This window comes from Pogoniulus pusillus, chromosome 24 (genome assembly GCF_015220805.1).
Source record: "Pogoniulus pusillus isolate bPogPus1 chromosome 24, bPogPus1.pri, whole genome shotgun sequence".
In the NCBI taxonomy this organism is placed as follows: Eukaryota; Metazoa; Chordata; class Aves; order Piciformes; family Lybiidae; genus Pogoniulus; species Pogoniulus pusillus.
The window spans coordinates 21,746,994-21,754,851 of record NC_087287.1 but is presented as its reverse complement, the minus strand read 5'-3'; the positions used below and the strand labels follow the sequence as shown (position 1 = coordinate 21,754,851).

Here is a 7,858-nt window from a genome sequence, read left to right as displayed (position 1 = left end):
GGTTACTCAGTACACAGGCATTCAATAAGGTTCTGAAATTAAGCCCTTCTTAAGAAAACAAGAACTAAATTTGCCATCAGTGTATAGCATTCTAAGTGGTGATCATCGCACAAGAGCTTAAAGAGAAGCACCAACAGCAGATGCAGTGCTGAAGAGGAAACTTCAAGCTGCATGAGGGAAAGCAGGTATCAACCAAGAGACCTGCAGCACCAGGCTCAAGAGATCCTGCTCCTAGGTGATTACTGATGGAGTCTAATGAGGAATAGATTGAAGGACTGGAGGATGAGCGAAGGAAATCCCTCTCTGCCCAGGCAATAAAAACAGACACAAAAAGGGTGATGTAAGATGAATTATTAGTGTAATAAGGCAGCTAGGTGTTGGACTGAAGCCTCCTAATATTTACACTATGTACTTTAGGAGTCACAGGTACACTGAAGGAAAAATCCACTGTATAGCACCAGATGCTGGCATGTAAGTGCAACAGAAGTCATGGAAAAGAGAACAGGCTTTATATGCAAACACATCTTAAACACTGCAAGTCAGCAATGTAAGCATAAAAATAAATGGTACCACACTGGAAACCACAACAGCATTCAGCAGGCTGTTGGGAAACAAACCAGAGACAAGGGCAGCAAATAGTTTCACAGCAAATGCAGAGCAACATTCCATCACAACGGGATGAAGCAGGTGCTCTAAGTTAATTCAGGCACTGCCTAGGTGTACTGGGTCTGGCTGGAAGGTCATTAACTCAGGTAATTATTGCTGTAAAAAAGGGAAAAACATAATTATCTTCACAGGGAATAAAAGTAGTACAGGGGAATGAGAATGAAACAAGAGTCTGACATTGAAATCAGTCTGCTCTAGGGAAGAGTCTTAGAGAACATAGGATTGTTACTTGTGTGGAATGTGACGGAGTTTTCCAATCTATGGAGTAAACTGCAGATTTAGATCATTGATGAAGATCTGTAGGTCAACCTTTCCCTCCCTCCCAAGATTTCTAAATGTGGATAAGAAAGCAGAGAAGCCAAAAGAGCAATAAAGGAAACCAAAAGCAGTACAGTCAAATAATGAGGGAATAGGTTGGAGCTTGTGGTGTATAAACCGATGGCAAAATCCTGGTGTATCCTGCAGCACACCTGCGAGACAGGACTGGATGAAAACACAATAGAAGTAAGGTATGAGTGTGTTTAATTAGATGGCATACCAAAAGCAGAGGAAAAAATGCTTAGAAATGCAAATTCTGCACAAAGACACGTTCTGAAAATGATCTGGGAATTAGCAACTGTATGATGAGTTACAGTAGAGTCCAGTTACTCCAGATTTATAGTAGCATAGACACATGCAGCTTTATTTATCAAAGTAGAGCTCACACAGTTACCAGGTTTGAACCGCCTGTGTTCAGAAGTAGTTGATGTGTTCAGAAGTAGTTGATGTATTTCTTGTCATCTGCCCAAGTGATTTTATAACCTGTGTACACTTTCTTCGGTACCTCCAGAGTCACAGAGAGATCTGCTTTTCCACAGCCCTGCAGGAAAGCACAAGTGCTCATTAGACATGTACAGAAAGTCAGGCTCACAAGTAAGCCAGACAAGTTTTCCAGTGGTTCAAGTGCACTGTGGTTCAAATTCCCAAGAACCACCATACTACAGGGGGGAAAAAACAGGACAGAGACAAAAGAATTTGAAGGAATATTGGAGATGCACATACTGTAGAGAGCCCAATTACCCTAATTTTCTTGTCTTTGCTATTATGATCAACTTTCCTTCCTCCAAGGCTCTTGCACTAATACCCCAGCTTTTCCATTTCAAGATTTAGTTTCTCAAATATGTGATCTGCAGAAGAAAAGAGATTAGAGCCATTAGAATACACACTGGGCACCAAGCGCTCTTCAAGCTGTTGTCCATTCATTTTCCTCCTCCTTTCACCTGCAAGGTAGGGAGGTTTGTCTTGACAGACATAGCAAAGCTGTAATTAAGCTCTTCTGTTTCTTCACCAAGAATCATAGAACAGTTTGGGTCGGAAGGGACCTTAAAAATCATCTAGTTCCAAATCCCCCCCACCATGGGCACCTACACCTTCCACTAGATGAGGCTGTTAAAAGCCTCACCCACCCTGGCCTTGAACAGCTCCAAGGACAGGGCATTCACAGCTTCTCTAGCTAAGCTGCCCGCCCAATTCGCTCGGTTAACAGATCTCACTCTCCCAGATAAGCTCTATCGAGTTTGGAAAGAACACCTGACAGACACTGGACCACTCCGCACATTCGCGTGGGGCACCTGTAAAGGGGGCACAAAACTTCTAAGCACCAGTCCCCGCAGGCTGGGGGCTGCCCTCCGCCTCAGCTTCCCCGGGGAATCGGCCGCCCCGTCCCGCCCTAACGGAGAAGCCAGCGAAGGGGGGGCCGCCGACAGCCGCTTCCCCAGCCCCGCTCCCACCGCCCGTCGCGCACTGTGGAACTCGGCCGCCTTGGTGCCGCAGACTATGCGCCGCTCCTCCAGGCGCACCAGGAGCTACCTGAAGCTTCCCTCGGGGTCCACATCGACGTCCCGCACCGCAGCCACGGCGCCGCCACCGCCGTCCTCCGCGGTGGGCGGGAAGACGCCGCACGGTCCCGGCGCGGGTCTGTCGCTGCCGCACGGCGGCTCCCCGTGAGGGGAGCGGGGCGCGGGCTGCCGGAGGCGGTGGTCTCTGCTCAGGGGCTCTGTGTGAAGGCGCAAGGGAAAAGCGAAGCGTTACTGCTTCAGTTTGCCCGTGGAGGCCTCGGGGTGCTCGGCTCCACGGGCCCTTTCCCAGAGCGGGGCCCTACCGGTGCCCGCCGTCACACATCGACTGCAAAGGCCTCATGCTAGGGTGGGGGCCAGGGGCAGCTTCACGCCCTCACAATCTATGTTACTCGTTCCATATATGAAACGGGCAGATTTCTGCACTAAATTTTAAAGAAACGCTACATAAGAGAAATTCATCTCCCATTTGCTGTATTTCACAAGTCCCATGCAAGGAGCTAGGCAAGCTTCACAGATCCATCACAAGGACAAAGGGCTACAAGAAGCAAGACAACGCCAGCAGGAGCAAACACGCCGTGTCTGGAGAAGGAAAACACAGCAGCCTCTGGCAGCTCCGGGGAGGAAAAAAACAACTACTCCCTTGTAGCACTGCAGTAGGAGCATGGTCTTGTATCAAGTGCCTACTCCAAAAGTGGGGAGATTTGCAGTTGAAAGAGCGAAGTCTTCCCAGTTCCAGAGTACCTCTACAGCTGAGGTTCAACACAGCTGCTTCTTTGAAGTGCTCCACTGTGGGGCACTTTCAAATGAGCAATTCCATTCATCCATACCAGCAGAAAGCAGTTGCTGACACGAATTTTGCCACCTATATGATACAAACCCAGTGCCTGACTACACAGGCAGGTGTGTGCTATATACATTAAGATGCTTGAAAATCATGAATAAATTAGGGAAACAGCAGGTTATCATCTAAACAAAGCATTTAGAGGTGCTTTATTGACATCTGCTTTGTGATACACTACTGCATACAGTTGCTTACTAAAAATCTTTGTCAGCAGTCCCAAACCTTAACAAACACTTTGATATTTTAGGTTCTGTTGTTGATCATCTTCCTGGGCACAGAACAGCACTGTCACTACACAGCAAACAAGCAGAGGCCAAATAAAGTAAGAAATTGAACAGGTGAGAAAGGCTTTAAATAGCAAGCAAGCCTACCACCCAAAGTGCTCTGATCTGCCAAGGCAGGCAGGGAAGGTGATAAAATCTGTGTCTGGGTGAGTTGCCCTTTAAGATCACAGCACCCCTTTCATCCAAAAGTTTCCTGTACCATTTCATAGCTACAAATAACAGCTAGAAAGCAAAACTATCACAAAAAAATAATAGAAGTTTTAGGGCTTTGTTTTTAGTGTCATCCATCCTGGAACAGCAGCCTGCTGAAAATGGTCAGTCCCATAGTTAACTTGAAGGTACTTCAGACACCAGGTAACTATTCAGTGACTACTGTCTGCTCTTTGTTATTTTTACCAAAAAAAAAAAAGGTATCAAAAAGAAAACAGGAAAAACTTCCCAAGTTCCCCAACAGTGTTACACAAGTGAACTGCAGGAAAATGGTGAATGGAAAATAGGTGTTTCAGGCCTGGCCCTAAACTATCTACAGTCACCTGAGGTCTGGGACAGAATCATAGAATCAACCAGGTTGGAAGAGACCTCCAAGATCATCCAGTCCAACCTAGCACCCAGCCCTATCCAATCAACTAGACCATGGCACTAAGTGCCTGTCTCGGTTCTAATTTAAATTTCCAGAGACTCAAATAAATTTGATAGAACCAGTAACAATTTTTATAGAGTGCCCTTCCCTCTTCCCCCTCCTTTCCCAAAAGAAAGGGATTAGAAGTAGAGAGAGAGGAAAGGTAAGCACAGCCAAATAAATGAATCTCACTCCATTTGGAAGTTAAAAAGAGAAGTTTAACAATAACTGAAAAAGGTATCTGAGGTAGGGAAGTTACAAAGGTACAGGGAAGGGAAAGCAAATACAAAAGGTATAAATACAATCCCATTGTGATGGTGATGGCCACGTGGTGAAACAAAAGAGAAACCAGGAACAGGATAGTGATGGTGGCAAGCAGGGAGCACAGAGAGAGTGAACCAGGAAGTCCCCCTGCTTTTATGGCTCTTTAGACAGGAAGGGGGAGTGAGATAACCATCACCTGGTAGTGTTCAGACCCACCCCTGGGGAGGGGTCAAGACCACCTAGGGTCAGGTTCAGGGTTACTCCCCCTGGAGAGTTAACCTTATACAGTGCCTCATCCAGTCTTGTCTTGAACACATACAAGGACAGCAACTCCACCACTTCCCTGGGCAGCCCATTCCAATGCCAATCACTCTGTGAAGAATTTCCTCCTAACATCCAGCCTAGACCTCCCATGGCACAACTTGAGGCTGTGTCCTCTTGTTCTGTTGCTGGTTGCCTGGCAGAAGAGACCAACCCCACCTGGCTACAACCTCCCTTCAGGTAGCTGCAGACAGCAATGAGGTCAGCCCTGAGCCTCCTCTTCTCCAGGCTAAACACCCAGAGCTCCCTCACCCTCTCCTCACAGGGCTGTGCTCCAGGCCCCTCACCATCTTTGTTGCCCTTCTCTGGACACCTTCCAGCACCTCAACATCTCTCTTGAATTGAGGAGCCCAGAACTGGACACAGCACTCAAGATATGGCCTAACCCATGCTGAGTACAGGGAAAGAATAACCTCCCTTGTCCTGCTGGCCACACTGTTCGTGATCCAGGCCAGGATGCCATTGGCACTGGATGTCCTGGCCTTTCCCAGTTCTTGGTGAGGTATTCCTCTATTTTGGAACCAAATCTGCCCTCTAGCTAACACACTGTGGCTCAAGCCAACAGCAATGTGAACTCTCTAGTGTCCCTTAAGACACTAGAAAACAAAACATGGGAGAGCTCTACAGGGATAGAGTGGACACCAGTAGCCATTTTGTTGTGCTTGAGAAAAATAACTCCCTACCAAGTTGCTGAAGGACTCTGCTGTGTGAGAGCTGCTCTTCCTTCTTTTCAGGATTGCTGCTTCCACTGGGCTGGGCTCCAGCATAAATGGACCATCAGCCTTTTAAGTTCTATCCTCCCAGCTGCATGATGGAGAACTATGACCTCCCTGCTATGGACCTGAAACCTGACTGATCACAAAGGAACCTGAGCAGGCTGTGAGATGAGAGGGTAAGAAAAATACCCATCTCTCTGGAATGATAATTGGGGTCAGAAAGGAGTTTTTGCTTGCTGTCCTGTTTAAGGTTGTAGGTTCAGAGGCTGACCAAGGGAAGCACAGCCCCCTTACCTATATTAACAGCTGACTCACTTCTCAAATACAGATCTTAGGGCAAGACATTGCTTGGCTGGCAAAGAGAATTAAGACATTGCCCTCAGTGCCTCAGCACCTGCTTGGAAAGTGAGGTTGAAATCAGCCATAATTGCACACAAATGCCAATCACCCTAAAGACAAAACTGTACCCATCACTAGATGCTGTCCCTGAAATGCTTATCAGTACCAAATATTCCTGATAGAAACAAAATTGCACCTTCATCATTTTCAGGAATTTAACAAAAAGAGAACATAAAAAGAGATCACAATATGCACTACTGGTCAGATTCAACAGCAGCAGAGAGAAGGCGAGGCAAGAGACGGGCACTGCCTACAGGGCAGCAACAGCATTTGGCCCTCTGGGTTTTGCACCGGCACTTCCCAGGCCCTGGAGGGCAGCAGCTGCTCGTTACTGGATTGAACCATTTTCCTGGCACTCAGAATGCACACGACAGACCCCACTCCTCCAGCAGCTGGAAACAGAAACATGGGAATTACCCCAGGTCAAGGTACCTACAGTCTGAAACCACTGATCAGAAAGCCTTCCTGGCTGTTTCAAATGAGCATCTTCCCACCTTTTACACTACAAGTCACACAGCTTAGCTTTAATTGGATGTGATAACCAACAGCTCTCCCTTTTTTGTAGGTTCAGGCTCTGGCTGTGCTAGCAGCTTCCTGAGTCAAAGGTGATGACGGCATTTGTGGCTCCTCAGTAGTTCAGTGCCAACTACATCTACATGCTGCCAGCTCTGGGTCAGACACAGGCACCTGGTGATGTGTGGAGTTAGCCAGGACACAACAACACACCAGCAGCCCAGGTAGGAGAACACACAAAACCTGATCTGGCACCAAGTTAAAGTGCAAGATTAAATCAACAAAGGACACAGATGTTTTAACATCAGGGAATACCCTAAACCTAACTTCCTTGGCTTCTTAAAGTCACACCTGGCAAGGTTAGTGGGGTTATAGAAACAAAAAAGGATTTGGAAGGAGTGTCAGGGGTTAAGGCTGTAAAAAAGATCACTGAAGTGAGAACTGGTTTTGTTCTAGCTCAAATCAGGACAAGGTGTAAAGCCATGAGTGAGTTGGTCCCTATTCACCTTCACTGCCTGTTTCTTTCTGTTGATGGGAGGGTTCTTCAGAGATGCCTGTAGTGCAGCCATCATGTTCCCTGTGATAAATGGTGATAAATGGTTAAGGACCAGATACCAAGTATTTAGGAAGCAACAGAAGCAGCTGCAGGGTAGCAGGACCTGTTGCTGGCTTCTGTATGGCTAAAAATACTGAACGGCTCAGTGGCTGCAATGATTCCCTCAACAGCCAACACAGACAGCACTGTCAGGCTGCAATCAGCAGGCCACCTGAGGAAGGAGCAGCACCGGAAAGAAGCTGCACACTTCCAGTGTTGGAGCATACCTCTTAAGTTTTTCACCGCTCGAGGATCCAGGTAAAATATATCATTCCCCACCACGACTGCAATTCGTAGCCCTCCACATCAGGCCTCAGGGACAGCAACTTAGCAGTGGCTGTCGGCAAGAGCTAGCAGCCAGGCAAGGAAGCCAGCGGCGGGCACATGGAGCACTCCTTTCCTCCCCGGGAAAAAACTTTCCTCTATCCTTCTTGCCCCTCCCACATACGGCAGCCCTGGGCCGCCGTGATGGAGAGGAAGCCAGGCTGGCTTCCTTCTCTCAGTGCCGGTCGCTTCCCCTTTCAGCCTTATAGCCCTTTCTCCTGCCAGCCCTGGATCGCTGCCTCCATCACTGCCTCAATCAGCCTCAATCGCTGCCTACCCTCCTGTCAGGCCACGGCCCCGTTCCGGGCACGGACGTTCCCATACCAGGCAGCAGCGCAGGTCCCGCTTGCCCCTCACCTCCCTCCTCTTCGTCCACAAACTTTTTCTCGTCGTACTCATGCACAGCCGCCCGGCAGCACGGCGCCGCCGACATAGCACACTTCGCCGCACCCACCGCCGCCAACGGCGGAGCCGCGCA

The 7,858-nt window shown here is 48.2% G+C and overlaps 1 pseudogene; it reads right to left on the bottom strand.

Annotated features, from left to right (window-relative positions):
• Positions 1–336: 336 nt before the first annotated feature.
• On the bottom strand, positions 337–7,850 carry LOC135186286 (14 kDa phosphohistidine phosphatase-like; annotated as a pseudogene).
• Between the last annotated feature and the right edge of the window lie 8 nt (positions 7,851–7,858).